We start from the raw sequence: 22,869 nt of genomic DNA, 5'->3' as shown, positions 1-22,869 counted from the left end.
CCCCTTTTAGTAGTCTTTTTTTTTTTAAATGGGCAGCCTAATCTTTTTACTATCCCCTCTTACAGAAGCCTTTATGTATCTTTTATCATCTTTTTTTGCCTTTTCCAGGTCCGCTATAGCCACTCTTGATCATCTCTGTTGCCCTTCTCTGAATATTTTCCAATTTCACTACCATCTTTTTGAGATAGTGGTGACCAGAATTGAAGACAGTATTAAAGGTGTGGATGTGCCAATGATTTATATAGTGGCCTTATGATATTTTGTCTAATTTTTTATTCATTTCCTAATAGTTCCTAAATGCCATTAGCCTTTTGACCGCTGCTGCGCACTGAATGTAAGTTTTCATAAAACTATCTTGGTGACTCCAAGATCTCTTTGTTCGGTGGCAACAGCTAATTTAGAACCCATCATTGTATATGTGCAGTTGAGTTATCTTTTCCAATGTGCATGACTTTATACTTCTTCCAGTGTGCATTATTTTATACTTATCAACATTGAATTTCATCTGCCATTTTGTTGCCCAGTCACCCAATTTTGTGAGATTACTCTGTAATGCTTTGCAGTCTGCTTTGGATATAACAATCTTGAATAATTTTGTACCCTCTCCATACTTTGCCACTTCAATATTCACCCCATTTTCCAGATAATTAATGAATATATTGAACAGCACTGGTCCCAGTACATATTCCTAGGGGAGCCCACTGTTCACCTCCCTCCATTGTGAAAACTGATTATTTTTTACTACCCTTTCTTTCCTATCTTTCAACTAGTGACTGATCCATGAGCAGACCTTCCCTCTTATCTCATGGCTACTTAGTTCCCATAAGACCCTTTGGTGAGGACCCTGTCAAAGGCTTTCTGAAAATCTAAGCACACTATATGGGCTGGATCAGCTTGATCTACATGCTTATTGACTTTCTCAAAGAGTTCTAATATATTAGTGTGGCATGATTTTCCTTTTCAAAAGCCAAGTTGACTCTACCCCACCAAACTGTGTTTATCTATGTGTTTGAAAATTCTGCTCTTTACTATAATTTCTACCAGAAGTTAGGGTCACCTGCTGGTGATTGCCAGGATCTCCTTTGGAGCATTTATTAAAAATTGGTGTTACACGTAAGCTACCCTCCAATCATCTAATAAGAGTCTGATTGCAGTGATAGCTTACATACCACAGTTAGTAGCTCTGTAATTTCCTAGATGAGATGCATATAAACTGTTGAGTGAATACCATCTGGTCCTGGTGTCTTATTTAGTTTATCAATTTGTTCTAAAACCTCTTCTATTCACACATCAAATTGGGACAGCACTCCAGATTTGTCACCCAAAAATAATAGGTCTGATGTGAGTACCTCCCTCACATCCTCTGAAGTGAAGACCCATACAAAGAATTCATTTAGCTTTTCTGCCATGGCCATGCCTTCTCTGAGTGCTCTTTTAACACCTAGTCATCTAGTAGCCCCACTACCTTTTTTTGGCAAGCTTCCCGCTTCTGCTGTACTTAAACAAATTTTTTTTTAAATTACTTTTTTTTGCGTCTTTAGGGAAATGTAAAGATGATATTATAAATAAATGTTGGCTTACTTTTCTTTGAATTTTGTTTTATGAGCCTCTAGGGTACACCCAAGTCACATTTCCAAGGTTTTCTCTGCATTCATAAGGGCCAGAAACTTACTTTTTTTAAAAAAAGAACTAGATAATTTCATGGAGGATAGGTCCATCAATGGCTATTAGCTAGGATGGGTAGGGATGGTGTACCTAGCCTCTGTTTGCCAGAAGCTGGGAATGAGTGACAGGGGATGGATCACTTGATGATTACCTGTTCTTTTCATTCCCTCTGGGGCACCTGGCATTGGCCACTGTCGGAAGACAGGATACTGGGATAGATAGACCTTTGGTCTGACCCAGTATGGCCGTTCTTATGTTTCTTTTTTTTTTAAATGAAGGCTGAGATTTTCACATAATCACTTGACTCCAGGAGATGGGCCTTTTAAAAAAAAAACTTTCAAGAGTCAGCAATGCTTCCAATATTTGACTGTCCTGAAACTTCATCCTCTACCACCAGTTCTGTTCCTCATTCATCTTTATGATCTGTAATTCTAATACTGTAAAATCAATGAAGATTAGAAAATAAGAATGTGAAATACAGCAGGAGGCTTAAAGTTAGTATGTTCAGGAGACGCAGCAACACCAAAATGTTTCCTTGTATTGTAAACAGCAGCATGGTGAATAGTGTTGACAAATACAAGAATCCATCATTATCAGTAAAACAAGTCTGCTTTAAAGTTACCAAAGGATAGTATTCCAGAAGATGTCAGCAGAGTATTAGAAAATAAAACTGTAAAATTCATCCCAGATTCTCAGGACTACATATCTAAATATTTCAGTGGTGGAAATTGTTATATTAAATAGTGATGCTCATGAAGAAGGCTGTGTCTAAAATTATTATTTGCTTCTCTGATCTCATCACTGGTGTCTGCAAAGGAGAGCTGGAGTTCTGTGATTGCACTTTTGATCTAATGAATTAGTTGAAAGGCGATTGAAGTATAGTTTGCTGAGAAAATGGCCTTAGAACTTTGCCTTGATAGTTTATTTTTGTAGTAAGTCCATATTGAAGACTGCAGCAGCACTGCCATTGAGGGGATAATCCTGTCAAATGTATGGCTAGATTCAGTGAGACTTACTCACATTGAGTTGTACTTACTCCTTGAGTAGTCCTGTTGATTCCATCACTGTGGCACAGAGAGAAACAGAAGAGCCTGACAGATAATACATTTTATTGAAATTCCTCTGCCTCCTCCAGCCTTATCCTGTTTTTACTGAAGCCTGTAACAAAATTTTTATTGATTCTAACAGAGCTACTCTCAGTGTAAGACACTTTTCAAAAGGAGTAAGAATACCAGAATTTGACCTGTTGTGGTTGGGATAAAATAACGGGGGTTGAGCTTGCTCCCATTTAAGCTAATGGGAGCATGAGTACGCCATTAGAAGAAGAAAAAATTAAGCAAAGCTGAACGCAGTTTTAAATTATTATATCCATGCCTATGATTCAACTTTCCAGTTCTCTGATGTAGAGGAAATTGTGATTTAATGAATTTTTTGTCAGATTTTTAAGGAAGGTTCTTTTAAGAACTGTAAAGTTCTGGTAACTGTGGGAGTTACAGATCTGACTTAATATGTAATCAGAATTTTTTTAATTTTTATTTTATCAACCTCTTGATACCAATAAAATGCTGGATCAACATAAAAATATTATTCTGCCCGAGAGGCATAATGTCTCCTGAAGCATCCTAGTTATATTAAGGGCACAGTAATTTACAACATCACTTTAAAAAGTGATGGCATGATTGGCTAGTTCTGTTGGCCAGTACATAGTGAAGTGGGTTTTTGTGGGAGGGTCTCTGGTAAGGTACCATCTACTCCACATCCCTCACCATACTTTTTTCAGTGAGTTGCTCCAGGGAGGGAACTATTCAGAAAAACCTCTGCACTCTCCAAATACATGGGCTACTATTCTGATCAGACCTTATGCAGGCCATGAAAAGAAGGGGGAATCTTCTTACTCCTTCCAACCATCACAGAGGCTAGGTCTATACTATGAGCTAGGGGTGTGAGTCCCCCTCTCATGTACACATACTCACACTAGCTCTCATTAAGCCAGCATAAGTACAAATAGTACTGGTAGCCAGGCAAGCATGGGTAGCAAGAGCAGAAGCATGGCTCAGCCATGCTGAGTACATACCCACCTGTTTCATGTGAGTTTGTTCTTGGCCTGGCTCAGCCAGGCCTCTGCTGCTGCTCCCTGTGCTATTGCTACTTATATCTGTGCTAGCACAAGTATATGTACATGAGCAGGGAAACCACACCCCGACACAGTAGTGTATATGTAGGCTCAGAAGACACATAATGGTGGGAGGCAGGGCTTACAGTCTAGCTCTGTTACAGTATTGTCAACCCCAATTTTTAAAATATGTGAATCCAAAAATCATGAGATTTAAATATATATATATCATTAAAAAAAACTTTTTGAGATGCCTTTGAGCCATGTTTTCAAGCTTTTCTCCCCAGCTATAAAGGCTAGTAAATTGTTTGTTTAAAAAGAAAAGAAAAGAAAAGATTTTCACATTCACATAACTCCAGGAGCTGGGGCTTTAAGCAAAACCCTATATATCACAAGACTTGTGATAAAATTGCAGGAGTTAGCAAAACTGATGATATCACTGTTGCCCAATAGATAGGTTTAGAGATTAATTACGGAGTGACTATTTAGACTGCAGTGGTTTGAGGGGATTTGGCGTCCAGGTCAGCAACAGTATCAGGATTAATATCAGAGTGAGAGACCTGATGAGCACTTGAGACACACAGTTTAAACTAATAATGTTTTTCTTTATTAATATTCTTATAAGAAACACAACCATACCCACAAACACTGTACTATAACAAGGGAGAGAAGCAAGATACAGAATGTATAGCACTTGCATTACTTGTCATTGCCAGAAGCTGGGACTGGACAACTGGGGATGGATCACTCAATAAATCGCCCTGTTCTGAGTGGCACCTTTCATAATGGGATACGCTGATGCCCACTGTACTCTATGCGTATTCATAATGGGTGCAACTCCCTCATCTGTGCTTTTCCATCATACTAATATTTTGGTTCCTAACTCCTATAGGCTTATTAGCTATTCTCATACTCACTAGCATTTACACCAATCAGTCACTATAGCATTGGGGTTCAACATCTGCAGGTTTTGCTTACCCTTATTTCTTAGGAATTGCTCGAAATACCGGTAACTGGTATTTTGCAGTTTCTTATTCCATAGTCACCAGCATTTAGCAAAGCTCTTTACTGCAACACTTGATTGGGTGATTTTAGGGTTACTTATCAGTTAGTTACTTGTGTCAACCTTAATAAGGCGTTAGGCCTTGATTTGTTTTGCTAAGCTAGCTATCTTACAGGCCTATGGTGCGTGTGTTACCAAATTAATGAATACTATAAAACCTAAATATACCTTATTCCTGGCTACATCAAAGTGTTTTTAGATTGCCGTCATGCCATTTTTCATGTATCTTGGGGTGGGTGGATGTAATTGGGGGGGTGGTCAAGGAAAAGGATTTGTTTACACTAGACAGTTTTTAAAAATAAAATAAAATAAAATAAAAAGGATCAGTTAGTAGATTTAACCCCACAAAAAATCTAAATGAAATAGTTCTCAACCTCTTTAAAGAGATTAATGTGGTCCTGTTTCCTTAAATGAGGAGATAAGCCAGAATCTATCTATTCAAACATGATCAGCCTTGTCACTATTTTCCTCCTCAGTGGGTTTGTGCAGATTTGACCCTCGGAGAGAGATTGTGATTTCAGTTTATAAGTATATGGAACAATTCCCTGCATCAAAAATGGTCAACAAAGTGACTGCTTATTAGGCTGGAATGAATATGTCCTCAGAGTGTTTCATGTTTAAAGTCCACTACAGTATTTTATATAATTAATCTAACTTACATCCTCCTTTCAGATATTTCAAGTTTTCTCTATTGCTGCCATCTAGGAAATATCACTGCAAAGAGAACTCATATTATGAGCAATTTTATTAGTTGTCGTATATCTCGTTCAAGTTCAGAGTACCCATTTAAGTCATTTGAATGGGTCAAGACTTTGAAGTTTAAATAAGCTCTGGAGAGATGAAAGTATCAAGGATGAACTATAGTTAATGACATTTTCAAGTTCCTACTTCAAGTGTCTTTTACAAGCAGGGAGAACTACAAAGATTTGTCTCTCAGCGACTGGTTTCAGCCTCTGTAATTGAAAATAAAAGTGCAAAGCACTGTAGCATCAAGCATAATTAAGGATGCATGTGAATATATTAAAATTCAAGTGTTTGAGGCAGGGACTAATAGGAATCCTATGTGCTACTGCATTACAAATACATAAATAAATACATATTTCTTATTCTATGGCTATATGTTGCCACTGAGGATTTTGCTCAAATATGGACAACAGAATTTGCCTCATTTGAGATAGTAAATTAATTTATGCTTTTTTAACTATATTAATTTATAAAAATTAGACATTTAATTTCTCTTCTAAGTGAATGGTCTAAGGCTGCCATGCAAAGAGAACCAGGAGAAATTACATTGGATGTACAGTATTGAACAAAAGGAAAACATGCTTTAGTTGTGATTTTTTTGTTTTTGTTTTGAGAAACTGCAGCTGTATGGCTGGCATTCTTGGTTCAGCTATTTTAGTAAGTGATCATTAAGTAGTTTCTGAGAAAATGTCACTGCTCTGTGATTTACATTCCTGAATTATGAAACTCAGTTCTTTTCCCCAAATTCTCTGCATTCTGTTCCCCCCCGCCCCTGGCACTTTGCACCAATTTTTTTAAATTATGATCAGAAGAGGCACATCATAAGGCACATTATTTCTACAAAACCTGTAGGGAACATGCCTGGCCCAGGGCCAGCCTTACGGGTGAGCCCGGGGTGCCATGGTCGGGGGGGGGGGGGGGCTCCGTGGTCAAGAGACAAAGAGTGGGGTGGGCCTGGGGTGCAAGGCCACAGAAGGGAACTCAGGGCAATGGGGTGAGGAGAGGCAGCGAGGTCCAGGGACGATGGGGGTGGGGAGCCTGGGGAGGCAGTGGAGGCCAGGAGCAATGAGAAAGTTGGGAGGAGTCCAGGGAGGCAGCAGGGGCCAGGGGCACCAAAATACAAGTTTACCCAGGGTGTCACTTTCCCTAAAGCCCGCACTGCCTGGCTAGGGTTGCCAACTTTCAAATAGCACAAAACCGAGCACCCTGCCCCGCCCCTTCTCTGAGGCCCTACCCTCACTCACTCCAGCCCCCGCTCCCTCTGTTGCTCATTTTCCCCCACCCTCACTCAGTTTAATTAGGCTGGGACAAGGGATTGGGGTGTGGGAGGGGGTAAGGGCTCCATCTGGGGGTGTGGGCTCTGGGGTGGGGTCAGAAATGAGGGGTTCAAGGTGCAGGAGGGGGCTCCGGGCTGGGGCACAGTTTGAAGTGTAGGAGGGGGTGCAGGCTCCTGCTGGGGGTGTGGGCTCTGGGGTGGGGACATAGATGAGGAGTTTGGGGTGCAGAAGGGGCTCTGGGCTGGGGCTGAGGGGTTTGGAGTGTGGGAAGGGGCTCAGGGCTGGGGCAGGGTTTGGAGTGCGGGTGGGGGTGCAGGGTCTAGGAGGGAGTTAGGGTGCAGGATGGGGTTCCGACCTGGGGAAGGGGTTTGGGGGTCCAGGGTCTGGCTGGGCAGTGCTTACCTTAGGCAGGCTCCCTGCCTGCCCTGATTCTGTACTGCTCCCAGAAACAGCCGCCATGTCCGGTACCTAGGCAGAGGCATGGCCAGGTGGATCAGGCCATGCACCACCACCGCAGCTCCCATTGGTCGCAGTTCCTGGCCAATGGGAGCTGTGGAGCTGGCACTGGGGGTATGGGCAGCACACGGAGCTTCCCTGGTTGCTCCTGTGCCTAGGTGCCAGAGATGCCGGCCACTTCCAGGGAGCTGCACAGAGCCAGGGCAGGCGGGAAGCCTGCCTTAGTCCCACTGCGCTGCTGATTGGACTTTTAATGGCCCGGTCACCGGTGCTGACCAGAGCCGACGAGCTCCCTTTTTGACCAGGCGTTCCGGTCGAAAACCAGACACCTGGCAACCCTATGCCTGGCTCTTTCACAAACATTTGTGTAATAGATTTTCTTAAAGCTGTAGGCAAATCACACATGAGGTAAAAAGAAAATTATGCCTAATTCTGTCATGTTTCTGGGGGGATTCCATCTAATAATATACCTTTAGTGATACATTGGACTAGATATGTCTCTGCAGTACCTGGCACAATGGGGCCCTAACCTAGCTGGTCTTTAGATGGTACTGAAATATAAATGTTAAATAATAATAGTAAGAGGAATTTTTAGTATTCAGACTGTTAAAATATTGGAAGCTTCACACAAAATGGCCTTACCTCTTGATAAAAGATATATTTTTTTCTAAATGAAGACTGACAATTATTGTGTTTTCTATACTTTTAAAAAACAAAGAACCAGAGGCCAAATTGTCCCCTCCCATTGATAGGCCCAAAGGAAAGGAAGAAGGTCTCCTGAAGTTTTAGCAGGGTTGAGTTTGCAGAGTTTCTTTCTAGCCTTCTCTTTTAAGGGGATGGACTTTAGAGGGTCAATAAGGGAGGTGGAACAAGGTAGAAAAAGACATGGTCTCTCAATCATGTCTCTGTTATGTTCATGGCATACACACAGATAAATAAGATAAAAATACAGAAATACTCTTGCTGGAAGGTTCCAACATAACACTATTTTATTTCTTAGAATTTGGAATAGCATACAAGAACCCAGCTAGGAATATACTCATAATGACATGAATGAAGTATTCCTCCAATTTGTAAGCAGATTTCAACACTTCAGCATCCCTAAACTAGAAGTGTGTGTGGAGGCACAAAGAGGGGCACAATTTAGGTATTGTGGGCCTGATATTTTTGCAGAGTAACATAACCTCAAACTTCCTTTTTTACTTTCACTTTTGCATCCACAAATTATTTGTAGGCACCAGTGAGGTCAACATAAATTTTGGGTTTTAAAAACACAGGACCCTGAAATGTAAGAGCTAGATGAATCTATAGTAGTTGGAAGTAGAGGTCAAGCAAAGCACTTAAATGTGAATGAAACTTTAAGCATTTAAGTAGTCCCTTTGACCTCAGAGGCATTACTCCTGTGTTTAAAATTACTCACATGTTTAAGTACTTTGCTAAATTGGGGCTAAAGCTATGCTAACAGTGGCGATTCACTGAATATGAGTAAAATTGAAGAGTAGTTTTACTGAACTAATTTTACAGAGGAAAATCTGGATTGGGATTATAGCTTTCTAAAACTAAATTATCATTTTTCTGAAGTATGTGAGTTTCTATGGCTTTTGAAAATCCCTTAGAAACTCAAACAATTGAGATTAGCTTGGAAAGAGAAAATTAGTTGAATTATAATTAAACCTTTTTCTATTGTGAAAACACTGACATCAGTAGTTTAAATGGAACAGGGAGAGATTCATATAAACATATCCACGCTCCACTAGTTGGAAATTAAAGATGTAGTTCACAGTTAATCTGGTAATTGTCTTTTCTTCAAGCAAAGCTTTATAAAGGAAAACCTAAAGAGGACTAACACTTCTAATCACTGACTTCATGTTAATCTTTGTGTCTGTTATTGATGTCTGTTTGTCACAGTGCTGTATATTGCAGTTAGTGTGATAATATTCTATTAAGTGGCTGTCATTTTACTCAATATTATGGTGCATAGATTTTGATGTGTAATCACTGCAGACCTTTCATTGTAGATAATTTTGTACTTTAGTATTTCTCTAACATTAAGATTTCATGTAATAACACCACAATAAGAATTTAATACAATGTTGAATCCTTTCTAAGGAATGGGCTCTGATAACCACTTATTCCATGAATACTCTCACTGACCTGCCCCTTGAGTAAGGTGCTACTCAATATTGGTAAGTGTAGGAGAATCTGGCCCATAGACGGTATTACCTACAAACTGCAATCAGATGATATTTTTAGTCCTGATTTATGATTAGTCCTGCTAGTTAAGAAAATATGATTAGTGATGTCCCACAACCATGGTTCTTATTTGATACATCTAGAATCAGAGATCAAGGAGAAACAAGAAGTGTTAATGAATAGTGTGAGTATAAAACACTGTCTTAGTGCTTGTGATTTACTCCAGGAGATACAAGCTGGCATTTGGTTGTAAAGGTGATGGATTCAACCTTCACTGACAATCATGGTGTCTGTATGTCTGTGACCCAGTTTGTTACCTTAGCAACAGCGTCAGGGAAATGTGGACATTTTGCACCTTTTGGATTAAATGAAATTGTCATTTGAATAATAATTGATTTTATTTAATAAAGAAAAGCATGGCTTGCAACTTTCCTACTGCAATTCCCAATGAATAAAGTCATGAATAATCTATGCAATGGCCAATTCTGGCAAAACTCAAGCATGTGTGTGTGTGTGTGTGTGACCGCTGAAGTCACTTTGTATTGGTGTGTTTTTTCAAATATTCAGCAGTTACACCCATTTATTCCAGTGCTGAATTTGGCCCTTGTACTGAATCAGATCCTTAACTAGGGTAAATCACCATAGCTCCATTTAAGTCAATTGAACTTTGTACACAAATTAAGGATCTGGCCAAATCTTTCAAGATGTAGGTATGTGTCAGAAAGGTCTGTGTGGAGGAGTTCTCTTTTAAGGAGATGTAGACTGTCTTTATATCACATTAAAGAGTAATTAAAATAAACAATATTGCTGGCATTTTAATTAAAAAAATCTGGATAACCTAAGCAAATGCATAAATACTTGTTGATCGAACATACTAAACTTGTATGAGGAAATTCCATCCTTTCATACCAGAAGGTTAACTACACATCACATACTTCAGCACCAAACAAAACGTCTCCTATAATTGCAACCCACCAAGTAGTGCACATAGCTAGCCTATATAACCATTAGCTCTTATTGCTGATATCACTATGATATCTACCTCTTTCCCTCCTATTGTTTGTTACTCTCAATTGCTGTGCCTTGTCTTAAATTAGTGCCTGCAAATGTCTTAAGCGACATGTGTACCCAGAAGGAGTAGCATTGACCTCAGAAGGGCTCCAAACCGATTTGAAGCTTAGCCCTCAAAGCATTACTTGCAGGACTGAGATACAGGGCCTGATATAACGCCCACTGAAATCAATGAGTCATTCCACTATCTTCAATGAGATCCTTAGATTGCAAGTTCTATGGGAAGGGGCTCATCTTACTGTGTGTGTACAGCCCCTAACACAATAGGAGCCCATTCTTGACAGGGGCTTTTAGATACTACTCCAGTACAAATAATAGATAATATTTCTTATTTATTACAACCCAATATCATTTTCCCTAATACTGCTTTCTACAGTAACTAGCACCCACTTATTGTGAAGCTATACTGGACAATATATTACCATTCATTTATCTATGTTAAATCTGTATGTTTCATTATTAGTAATATAGTATTCTGCCTCCATGATCATGTATAATATAAAATCCACATCCCGATACCTATTATTAATACAAAGCAAAACACAGTCATTGTAGCGAATGGCGCTAAAACTTTTTTCACCCGCACCCTAAAGCCAGCTATGATTTCTTGTTGCAACCTACTCAAATGCCATGCCATCTTATGGCTGGAGAGGATTGCAGGAATGGGATAATGGCAGGAATGCATATCTCTTTGAGTGCCAATGGCTGAGGATGTTGTTGGGAGGTGGAAGTGGCAGGAAGAGGATTCTGGGTGGTGCTGGGAAGGAAAGGATTAGCAGTGTCAGAAGCAGTGGAGGGAGGGAAAGAGTGAGTTGCTTCTTTTCATCTCCAGCACTTCCTCCCTTTGGGTCCTACCATCCATGGGATTAGGTGGCTTTCTTCTTTTCAGCTCCTGAGGTCAGACCCCGAAGGAAGCTACTTGAGACTCACATGTATGTTGTGCCTCATAAGCAAGAAGTCCTGTTCTAACACCATACAAACAAACCCGACCCTTGTTTTTATTTTCCTCATAAACTATGCCACTTTCAGGATGGGTCTCCTTTTTTATATGAAATACTGTTCTGGGGGGTCAGTATCATTTGAAACTTGTCATTGACTTATGCTTTAAACAAGTGATCTCAGTGTGGTGAAAATCATCAGAGTAAAGTTGTTTTATAGGCTTGTTTGCAGAATAGAAGTTGCATCTACAACATGTCAGATTACAGCGTTTCGCAGTATAACTCTGTGGTACTAGAGAGAGCTATTTTGCTAGTCTGCATTGCAAAGGGACAATTCGTTGAACCATTTATTTAGATGATTATGCCTCAAAATTTAATATAAATGGGCAAAAAGAATATGATCATAGTTACTAGACAGCTGTTAAAACGTTCCCAAAACACTTGTGGGGTGGGAGGAAGAAGAATAATTTTCTTATATAAAATATGAGTAAAAGAAAAAAAAATTACGAAAGGGTGGGAGAGAGGTAAGCTCTGATCCTGCAACTAGGTCCTTGAAGGCACAAGAGTCCTTCAGTTATGGGTTCAATCCACAGCAAGCCATCTGTCAGTCTGTCCATGCACATTATAATGCTTAAGGCCCTGATCCTGCAACTGAGTCCGTGTAGCTGGACCCTCAGGCCTATGTAGAGTCAATTGCAAAATCAGGGCCTAAATGTGTTACTTGTGAGAACTTCACACTTATTGCCTCTAATTGAACCAAGTTGGGGACTTTTGTAAGTGGATCCAATTTCACTGACTTCGAGAGTGGATTGATTTCAGTGAAGTTGTACCCACTTACACCAGGTCTGAATTTGGCCCATTAATTTTTTTCCTCCCATGGTCATTTAATCATTAAATATATCTAAGTGTACCTTATATTGTAAACGAAAGACATATATAAGCATTTATAAGTGCACCATGGAATGAGTGTATTGATGGAAAATTTACTGCACCATGTCCAAATATTACTCGCATCATAATAATATATTCTCTTGTTGACCTGTAGCACAGGATGTTGGCAGATAATCTGAGTATAATATGAAAGATAAAGGCTGCTTTAATAACCAGTTTTATTCATTTTTAATGTATTGTTTGCTAACTGCAGAAGCAAAAAAGTAGATAAAAACAGTGTAAAATACATTCAACAGATGCTAAGTAGTGTTTTGTCATGCTTTATTATTTTATTTTACCCTGTAGTGTGCCTGGAGATTGCATCTTAAGAGCTGAAACACTGGCGTATCCAGCAGGTACATTCACAATTGGTCAACAAAGTCCCAGAAGATCTTTTGGAAAAGGAAATGGAAGCTTTTTAGCTAGTAGAATAAAATAACACAATCACTGAGTAGTTTAGAGGTAACTCTTTTTGCTGAAGCTACCATTAATGCTAGAGAGCTCTGAAATTTACAATTTGTTGTCACAGATTTTCACTCAAATATCTTCACTATTACACAAGTTCATACTCCCTTAATTTGTAGTCCAGAAGTGATTTGGACAAAATGGTAATTTTCCATATCTAATGTAATGATTTTAAAGTCTGATATTATCACAATGCACCAGGGACAGAAGCAAATGCCAGTTTAATTGGAAAGGGATATCTTTTTCTTTTTAACGATATTAAGTTCTCATTTTCAGCATTGATAGGACTTTAAACCTGTGATTGGCCCAGAAGAGAGTATTCTGGGATTTGGCCCATTGGGAATTTGGAAAAAAATATCTGTGGGTGCTTCCCCAATTGAAAGCAGCTTAGAGATTTGAAATATTTCAAGTAGTTCCAAGGGAGATAGATTAGTGGTCAGTGTGTTTCTCACAATATTTTTTTTTGCACAGCACTAGCACAAGTCTAGTGAGTGCATTAGAGCTGGGAGAACTATTCAGTACTAGATACTGTTCTTTATACTATACTCTATACAATTTATACTATACTATATACAATTTCAGACTGGAAATAAGACATACATTTTTAACAGTGAGTGTAATTAACCATTGGAACACTTTGCGAAGGTTTGTGGTGGATTCTCCATCTGGCAATTTTAAAATCAGGACTAGATGTTTTTCTAAAAGATGTGCTCTAGGAATGATTTTGGGGAATTCTATGGCCAATGTTACTCAGGAGGTCAGACTAGATCAGGGGCCGGCAACCTTTGGCACGCGGCTCACCAGGGTAAGCACCCTGGCGGGCCGGGCATGTTTGTTTACCTGTCGCATCCACAGGTTTGGCCGATCGCGGCTCCCACTGGTCGCGGTTCGCCGTCCCAGGCCAATGGAGGCGGCGGGAAGGGCGCGGGCCGAGGGATGTGCTGGCCGCGGCTTCCCGCAGCCCCCATTGGCCTGGGACGGTGAACCGCAGCCAGTGGGAGACGCGATTGGCCGAACCTGCAGACGCAGCAGGTAAACAAACCGGCCTGGCACGCTAGGGTGCTTACCCTAGCAGGCCGCATGCCAGAGGTTACCAACCCCTGGACTAGATGATCAATGATCCCTTCTGGCCTTAGAATCTATGATTCCTTAATTTAGCCCTTTTCTCTGTGAATGAAATATCTGAGATCAAAATTTGGGGGATGGGTTTGTTTGTTGTCCTTTAAGAAAATGTTTATTTAAGATTGTTCAGACATTTTAGGCACACATATTTTGCCCTATGGATTCTTCACAAAGCAGTTGCTTCTATTATGTCTTTTATTAGTCATTATTCATAGTGTGTGCTTCATCTGTTAAATCCATGGTATTTCTTCCCCCCCCCTCCCCGATCCAGAGAAGCTCTCATTGACTTCAAGTAGTGGTCCTAATGGTTGGGGGGGGGGGGAATAAATAGGAAGGGGGAAATCAAATTGACTTCAAGATGGCCGTGCTAACCTTTCTGATACAAACCTCCAAGCAAATTACAAGATTTTTGCTTTCTGTCAACATCCTTGAGGAAGATATAAATGTAATTTTATGAATGTTTACAGAAAATGATTAAAAAGAGTCAGACTTGCTGTTGTGAGTAGGCACTTTTTATTTATTTATTTTGCAGAAGCTGCAGTGTTTCCCACACTCTACAAAGTGCTTCAGGAGGAAAAGTTTTATATATAAATGTAAATTATTATTATCATTGCAGTAGCAGCCAGAGACTTCAAACAGGTTTTCCTCCCCGCCCCCATTGTACCCACATATAGTATAGTAAGTGACAGTCCTTATTTTACAGTCCACAGATGAAACAAACAAGTGGGTAATGGGAAGGGAGGACTGGCTAAGAGGAACAATAGAATGCTTTAGCATAGACTATCCCTGTGCACAATTCACAGATGTAATCAGCAGAAATCAGGCTAGGTCTACAGTGGGGGGGGGGGATCGATTTAAGATCGCAAATTCAGCTACGCGAATAGCGTAGCTGAATTCGACATATCCTATTCGACTTACCCCGCTGTGAGGATGGCGGCAAATCAACCGCTGCGGCTCCCCCGTCAACAGCGCATACTCCTCCTGACGAGATGGGAGTACGCGGGTCGATTCGGGGATCGATTTAGCCGTCTAGATGAGACGTGATAAATCGATCCCCGAGAGATCGATTTCTACCCGCCAATCCGGGCGGGTAGTGTAGACTAGCCCATAGTATTCAAAACTCACCACTTGTCTAGTTGTCAAAAGCAGGCCTGACAACTCTATACTGGTTTCCCATTAGAATGGGTTTTCAGACACATCTAAGGGTGTGTGGGATAATCCCATCAGAGTGAGGGAAGCACTACATTAATTGATATTGGGTTGAGGGGTGCATAATTAATTGATGTGAGGTTAGGAAATACGCAGTATGGGTTTGGAGGGATATGGAATTAATTTGCATTCTGGGAGAATCTGGAATCCCTCTGCACCATCAAGCTGCACTTTATGCACATTTGTGTGATATTATGCAAAATTATATGTAATTTTATGCAAATTAAAGTCTACTTTTTTGCCACAAGAAGATGGCAGGATTGAAAATGGCAATTTTATGTAAGCCTCAAAGGAGAGGTAAGTATTAAGGAGGTGAATGTGTTTCTATGTTTCAGAGAAAGGCTCTATTTTTTATTAATTAAAAACTGTATATTTTTAAAGTGAAATCAATTTTCAGCACAATTCAGTACCATTTATTTTGTTTGCATTTTATTTTAAAAACATGCAGATGAGTAGTGTGATTAGTTGGCTAAACAGCAAATGTTGTATGAGAGGGGAAAAAAGAAAAAGCATCTGTTGTGAACTTCCCAGACCACCTTCTTACTGATTGTGTTGTGAAAGAACTCTGCCATTAAATAATGTTAGTAATGTAATAGCTGGTTCATAAACGTTTAGTCAAACTATTTCTTGAAATGAAAGAGTTAGAATCAAATTAAATTATATTATTCTCAATAAAATTGATTAAATACTTGGAAATGAAGGAAAGATGTGTATAAAATGTCTAGGAGAGGATTATTTTGATGGAACCCTATATTTTACTGTACTTAGAATAAATTGAAATAAGAGTAGGTCAAAATTACAGAAATTAACCTTGTAGACTGGATTAATGAACCCAAGGTGCAGTTATAAGGGTCCAATGTAATTTGATCTACAGTGGCAGAATAGGTCTCCAGAAGCATTAAAGTCAATTATTTTAAGAGTGGAAAATGGAAGTGTTTATGACAATGTCTAGTAATTTGTGAGAATGGAGGTCTTCAGAGGTTTCTTTTGGGAGCGGGAAGGAAGAAGATGTGTATCATGGGATGTTTTTAGATGAGTAAAACGTTAGAGCAGTCATCCCTGTGGAAAGGTAATTTCTTTTTTGTCTGAGTAACTAATGTGACTGAAAATACCCCTGTATTCACACCCTACACATTATTGTAATAATCATTGTACAAAATATGCCTTGTGAGGTATCATTTGAAAACAAATAACTTCCTGGTCAATAATATCATGGTGAAATGTACATAACGTTATATGTAAAGTTTTGAATTCTCCCTGCATGATGTTGTTAGCAGATTTTCAAACCCACACAGACCTGACTAGGCAAAAGTTGTTAAACTTAGGTCCATCCTAAACAAAGGAATGTGTGTTTACTTCAATTTACATATAAATAGTAAACAGGGTCCTTGAGACAGCAAGAGGGGGAAATGGCAGGAGACAAGGCAAATTTGCATTTCAGCAGGGCAGTGGGAGAGACTGGAGAGAGCATGGAGCCACCTTAACCACCAGACTCCTGTTGAATAAACTTTGCTTTGAGGTGTAATCCTCAGAAGAGTCCACTTCTAAGAGTGACTGAAGTATAAAGGTGAGGGACAAAAACACACCAAGGCATCTCTATACCTCCCTCCCTCTCTCTCTTTCACCTTAGAAGACAAAGAAACCAATCCTTTGACTTTGGGGGGAAATCCTGACCTGAGAATTTGGTAAGCCTTGTTACTGGGAACATGCGGTAACAATTTTAACTTCAACCAAGTCTGGCTTGGTTTAGTTACTAGAGAGCATTTTATCTTTGGCTTGTAACAATTTCTGGTTTTAATACTTTATACTTGTACTCACTTAATCTCTCTTTGTAGTGAGGTAAACTTGTTTTATTTTTTAATCAAAACTAATCCAGTGTTGTATTTAAATTGAACTGTTTGCTAACTCCAGTTAAAGTAGCAAACTGCTGAATATTGACCCCCCTACTGGGGCAACAAACATTTAATATCTGAATTGTTCAGGAAAGGGCTGAACAGTTCAGAACACAAGTTTAGGGGGAAACTCAGGACTGGAAGTGTGTTGGGGTCACACTACAAATAGTAACAAAGGCTAATGGAAGCCAGAGTCTGACTAGAACATTGCTGACAGGCTGCTGGGGGGTCAGAATTGCTGGGCCAGGGCTGCAACAGTACAGAGACACTCAGGGTCTGACCTGCATGTTGTGAGTGGCCCTGGTTGGGAACTACAACAGCAAAGCATTTTGTGGCACCCAAGGTTGTGGGGCAGGATTGCACCCTGGAATATGACAGAAGTGTTTATGACAATGTCTAGTAACTTGTGAGAATTCAAGGTTTTCTTTTGGGGGAATGGGAGGAAAAAATGTGTGTGTTATAGAATTTATTTGGATGAGCAAAGTGTTGGAACAGTCATCCCTGCATTAAGGTAATTTCTTTCTTTGTCTCAGTAATGAATAGTGGGTGGAAGAACAGTATACTGGAAGAAAAACTTGGGCAATTGAACACTAGAGTAATCAATTTCAGGCTGACTATGTAGAAGTAGCCATGTCTCTGTTCTTTATGGATCCCATTCTGCAAGGTGCTCAACTTTCTGGCCCTGATCCAGCAAAGCACTTAAGTATGTGATTAATTTTAAGCATGTGAGCACTCCTATTGACTTTAACAGGACTACTTACATAGTTTGCTAAAGAGCTTTTCTGGATCAGGTATAGTGCTCAGGGCCTTGGAGGACTGAGCCCTGTATAAGGAAGGCATCATGGACTCAATCCTGCATCAGTGAAGTTAATGAGATATTTGCTATAGAATTGTATGAGAGAAGGGTCAGACGTAGGGTTGGCAGGCATCCAGTTTTTGACTGGATGCCCGGTCGAAAAGGGACCCTGGCAGCTGCGGTTGGCACTGCCAACCGGACTCTTAAAAGTCCAGTCAGCAGTGCAGTGGAGGCCCAGGGCTAAGGCAGGCTCCCTGCCTGCCCTAACTTTGTGCGGCTCCCGGAAGCGGCCGCCAGGTCCCTGCAGCCCCTAGATGCCTGGGCGGCCAGGAAATCTCTGCACGCTGTCCCCACCCCAAGGGCAGGCTCCGCAGCTCCCATTGACCTAGGGGCTGCAGGGACCTGGCAGCCACTTCCTGGGAGCCGCAGTAAGCACTGCTGGGACCCTGCACCCCGAACTCCCTGCTGCACCCCAACCCCCTGCCCCTGCCTGGAGTCACCTCCCACACCCAAACTCCCTCCCGGAGCCTGCACTCCCTCCAACACCCCAACCTCCTGCCCCAGCCCCCTCCTGCACCCCAAACCCCTCATCCCCGGCCCCACCCCAGAGCCCACACCCCCAGCCGGAGCTCTCCCCACTCCCACATATATACATTACTACCCATTTCTCGATAGAAATTTCACTTCTGCTGTAGTCTTTCCTTGGTATTGTATTAATTTAAAGCTAGGGATTGTGGGAACTTTATTTGGTGTCTCAGTTCTGAATGTAGAGCATATGTGCTGTGGATCACCAAAACACAGAGGAAACGTATTTGGCTTGCATGGATGAAAAGGTCTACTGTATTAAAGTTAATACCCACTCATACCCAAGAGTGAAGAGATCAGAAGAAAATATATTTGCTATTCTATTATGTTTTTTGGAGTCTATGAATTTGGTATTTTGCTTTAGTTTGAGGCAGTGATCCTCTATTATTAATGTAGCCCTAAAATAAAGTGATTTTTACATCTGCAATTGCTTTGTCTTGTTTCCTACCTCCCACATAGTTTATTTACATCAAATTGTGACATTAAAGTAAATGCATTCCATACTGCACACAGAGGCAGACTTCTGGTTTTATACCTAACGAGGTAACTTTCTATTGAGGTGCTGCAACTTCATAGTTTCTGAGTGTGTATCTCAAGCCAGTGGAGGTAGGGCGATTTTCACCAGCTAGAGTTCTGTCCCAGAAAATGTTACTAGATTGCAGAATATCTAGAAAAAAACAATGACTAATGACAATATAGCTTCTCCAAGGAAGCCAAATTTCATAACTTTCTTTCAGTACTATTTGTTTGAATTGCAGCAACCTGAACTGTCTTTACAGCTAATGTTATTCTTTGCATTTCCATGTAAAACCAGGTGCTTACATTCATTTTTCCAGTAGTCAGTATTTGTTCATCTCCAGAGCTGTTCCATCATTTATCACTGACATTAATTAAAATTCCTATTATAAATAGAACAGTGCAGTTAGCTTTGGTTAAATTAACTCTGTGTTCTGGCTAAAGATATCATTAAGTAAAAGTAAGGCAGTCAAGTGGGAAAGCCATAACAGTATCCGTTTTTAAATATCATCTCAGACTTTTCTTCACCCTAGCACCATTTGGAATTATTTTTTTCTACAGAGATTCTCTGCCGTATTCCCCCACTCACAGTAGTTGGGTAGAAGTATTTTTCCACCAAACGTGGCTTTTAGAGTATAAATGGATGGATGTGCAATATGCAAGTAATGCTGGATGCCATCTGTGGCATACCACGTACACTGGAGCTTATGCACAGGTGTAGATTCAGGAGGTGCAAAGTGCCATGGATCAGGATGCACAAATCCATACCAGTGTGCTCGGAAGGAAGGAAGGAAAGATGGATGGATGCAGCATATCCCCAACAACTCCACAGCCTCCCAGCCTCCTTTGGGCAATAGGATAGAGCAACTATTATGTTCATAGCATAACAGAGAAGTTAGATAAAACACATAAAATGCTCTTGCTGGAAGGCTGCAGTGTAAGACTACTTTTATCCACAAAATAAAAAAACAAAGACCCTCAGTAACCAAAAAGAGAGAGCAAGACCAAGCAGGCTGCTCCTCTGCTCCACTGACCTCAAGATCCCAATAACAAAGTGTTGCAGAATAATACCTCAGAGGTATCATTCTTCCTCTCAGTTGGCAGGTTTGCATTCTGATGAAGTTGTAGTTGATATGTAATAGGGTGCGATAGATGTAAAATAGGGAAGGAAATAGCCATTCAGAAAAAAAGGAAAAAGAAAACCTATGTGCCTACTATAATATCCTAAATAGCTTTCTAAAGTAGGGGACAGACCACTTGGGGCTGGTCTACGCTCGGGGGGGGGGGGGGATCGATCTAAGATACGCAACTTCAGCGTATCTTAGAATAGCGTAGCTGAAGTTGACGTATCTTAGAATGATTTACCTTGGGTCCTCACGGCACGGGATCGATGGCCGCGGCTCCCCTGTCGACTCCGCTTCCGACTCTCACTCTGGTGGAGTTCCAGAGTCGATGGGGAGCGCATTCAGGGATCAATTTATCGTGTCTAGATGAGACGCGATAAATCGATCCCCGATAGATCGATTACTACCCGCCAATCCGGTCGGGTAGTGAAGACATACCCTTGGTATATATTGTTAGTTGCAATGATGTTTGGTGAGATGACCTTCTACTGTGATGTAGGTGTGGGAATAGGAATACACAGCAATTAAGATAAAGAAGATGTTAAAATCTATTTAAGGTTGGATTGATCAATTACAGAAGTATTTATCTTGAAATTAAGATTAATTTTTTAGCCATGAATTTAGCTTTAAAATATATACTGTGTGACTTTCCAAAGGGTTTGGTATTTTGAAATTGTCCCTTGTTGGAAAAGAAGAATATTTTAAACTAGGGCTGTTGATTAATCGCAGTTAACTCATATGATTAACTCAAAAATTAATCATGATTAATCACAGTTATAATCTCATTATTAAACAATAGAATACCAATTGAAACTTATAAATATTTTTGGATGTTGGATGTTGATTTCAATTACAACACAGCATACAAAGTGTACAGTGCTTACTTTATACTTTATTTTTATTACAAATATTTGCACTGTAAAAATGATAAACAAAAGAAATAAGTACTGTAGTGCGATCTCTATCGTGAAAGTGCAACTTACAAATGTAGATTTTTTTTGTTACATAACTGCACTCAAAAACAAAATAATGTAAAACTTCAGCATCTACAAGTCCACTCAGTCCTACTTCTTGTTCAACCAATCGCTAAGAGAAACAAGTTTGTTTACATTTACAGGAGATAATGCTGCTCGCTTCTTATTTAAAATGTCAGCTGAAAGTGAGAAGGGACGTTTCCATGGCACTTATGTAGTTGGCCTTGCAAGGCATTTACATGCCAGGTATGCTAAACATTCGTATACCCCTTCATGCTTCAGCCACCATTCCAGAGGACATGCTTCCATGCTGATGACACTCATTAAAAAATAATGCATTAATTACATTTGTGACTGAACTCCTTGGGAAAGAATTTTATGTCTCCTGTTCTGTTTAACCTGCATTCTGCCATATAGTTCATGTTATTGCAGTCTGGGATGATGACCCAGCACATATTGTTCGTTTTAAGAACACGTTCACTGCAGATTTGACAAAATACAAAGAAGGCACCAATGTGAAATTTCTAAAGATAGCTACAGCACCCAACAGAAGGTTGAAGAATCTGAAGTGGCTTCCAAAATCTGAGAGGGATGAGGTGTGGAGCATGCTTTCAGAAGTCTTAAAAGAACAACACTCTGATGCGGAAACTACAGAACCCGAACCACCAAAAAACAAAATCGACCTTTTGCTGGTGGCATCTGACTCAGATGATTAAAATGAACATGTCAGTCGGCACTGCTTTGGATAGTTATCTAGCAGAACCATCAGCATAGACACAGGTCCTTGAATGGTGGTTGAAGCATGAAGTGGTGTATGAATCTTTAGCTCATCTGACATATAAATACCTTGTGACACCGGCTACAATAGTGAACGTCTGTTCACTTTCAGGTGACATTGTAATTAAGTGGACAGCATTATCTCCAGCAAATGTAAACAAACTTGTTTGTCTGAGCGATTGGATGAACAAGAAGTAGAATTGAGTGGACTTATAGGCTCTAACGTTTTACACTGTTTTGTTTTTAATGCAGTCTTTTGTACATAATTGTACATTTGTAAGTTCAACTTTCATGATAAAGGGATTGCACTACAGCACTTGTATGAGGTGAATTGAAAAATACTATTTCTTTTGTTTTTTACAGTGCAAATATTTGTAATAAAAAATAAATATCAAGTGAGTACTGTACAGTTTGTATTCTGTGTTGTAATTGAAATCAATATATTTGAAAATGTAGAAAACATCCAAAATATTTAAATTTATGGTATTCTATTATTGTTTAACAGCGTGATTAATTGTGATTCATTTTTTTAATTGCTTGACAGCCCTACTTGCAATTCCAACACAGCCCTCAATACACCACAGCAAACTGCAACTATTTGAGAAAATGATGCTGATTACAGTAAGGAGAAAGTTATTTCTGTGTCACTGCAATGAGAAAATCCACTGTCAAAAATATGGAAAATATTGAGGAGAGCTGAGGTGAAATCCTGGCTCCACTGAAGTCAATTTGACCTGTATGTGAAAGTCAGAGGAGCTGATAATATGGAAAATGAGCACAAATATGTATTGCTTTGATTGTGGCTTGGGCAGAAGTATTGGATAATTACAGTGCGTTCCAATCAGATAAAGGGAAATCTTCAGGTTGCCATACATTTTAGCACACTGTACATTGCTACCTTTCCTTGCTGAGAGACGCGCACACACACACCGTTGGCATGGACTGAAATACTGCTAGGT

Source organism: Emys orbicularis, chromosome 1 (genome assembly GCF_028017835.1).
Source record: "Emys orbicularis isolate rEmyOrb1 chromosome 1, rEmyOrb1.hap1, whole genome shotgun sequence".
Taxonomy (NCBI): domain Eukaryota; kingdom Metazoa; phylum Chordata; order Testudines; family Emydidae; genus Emys; species Emys orbicularis.
The sequence above is the reverse complement of the archived record's forward strand: the minus strand, read 5'-3'. Positions refer to the sequence as shown.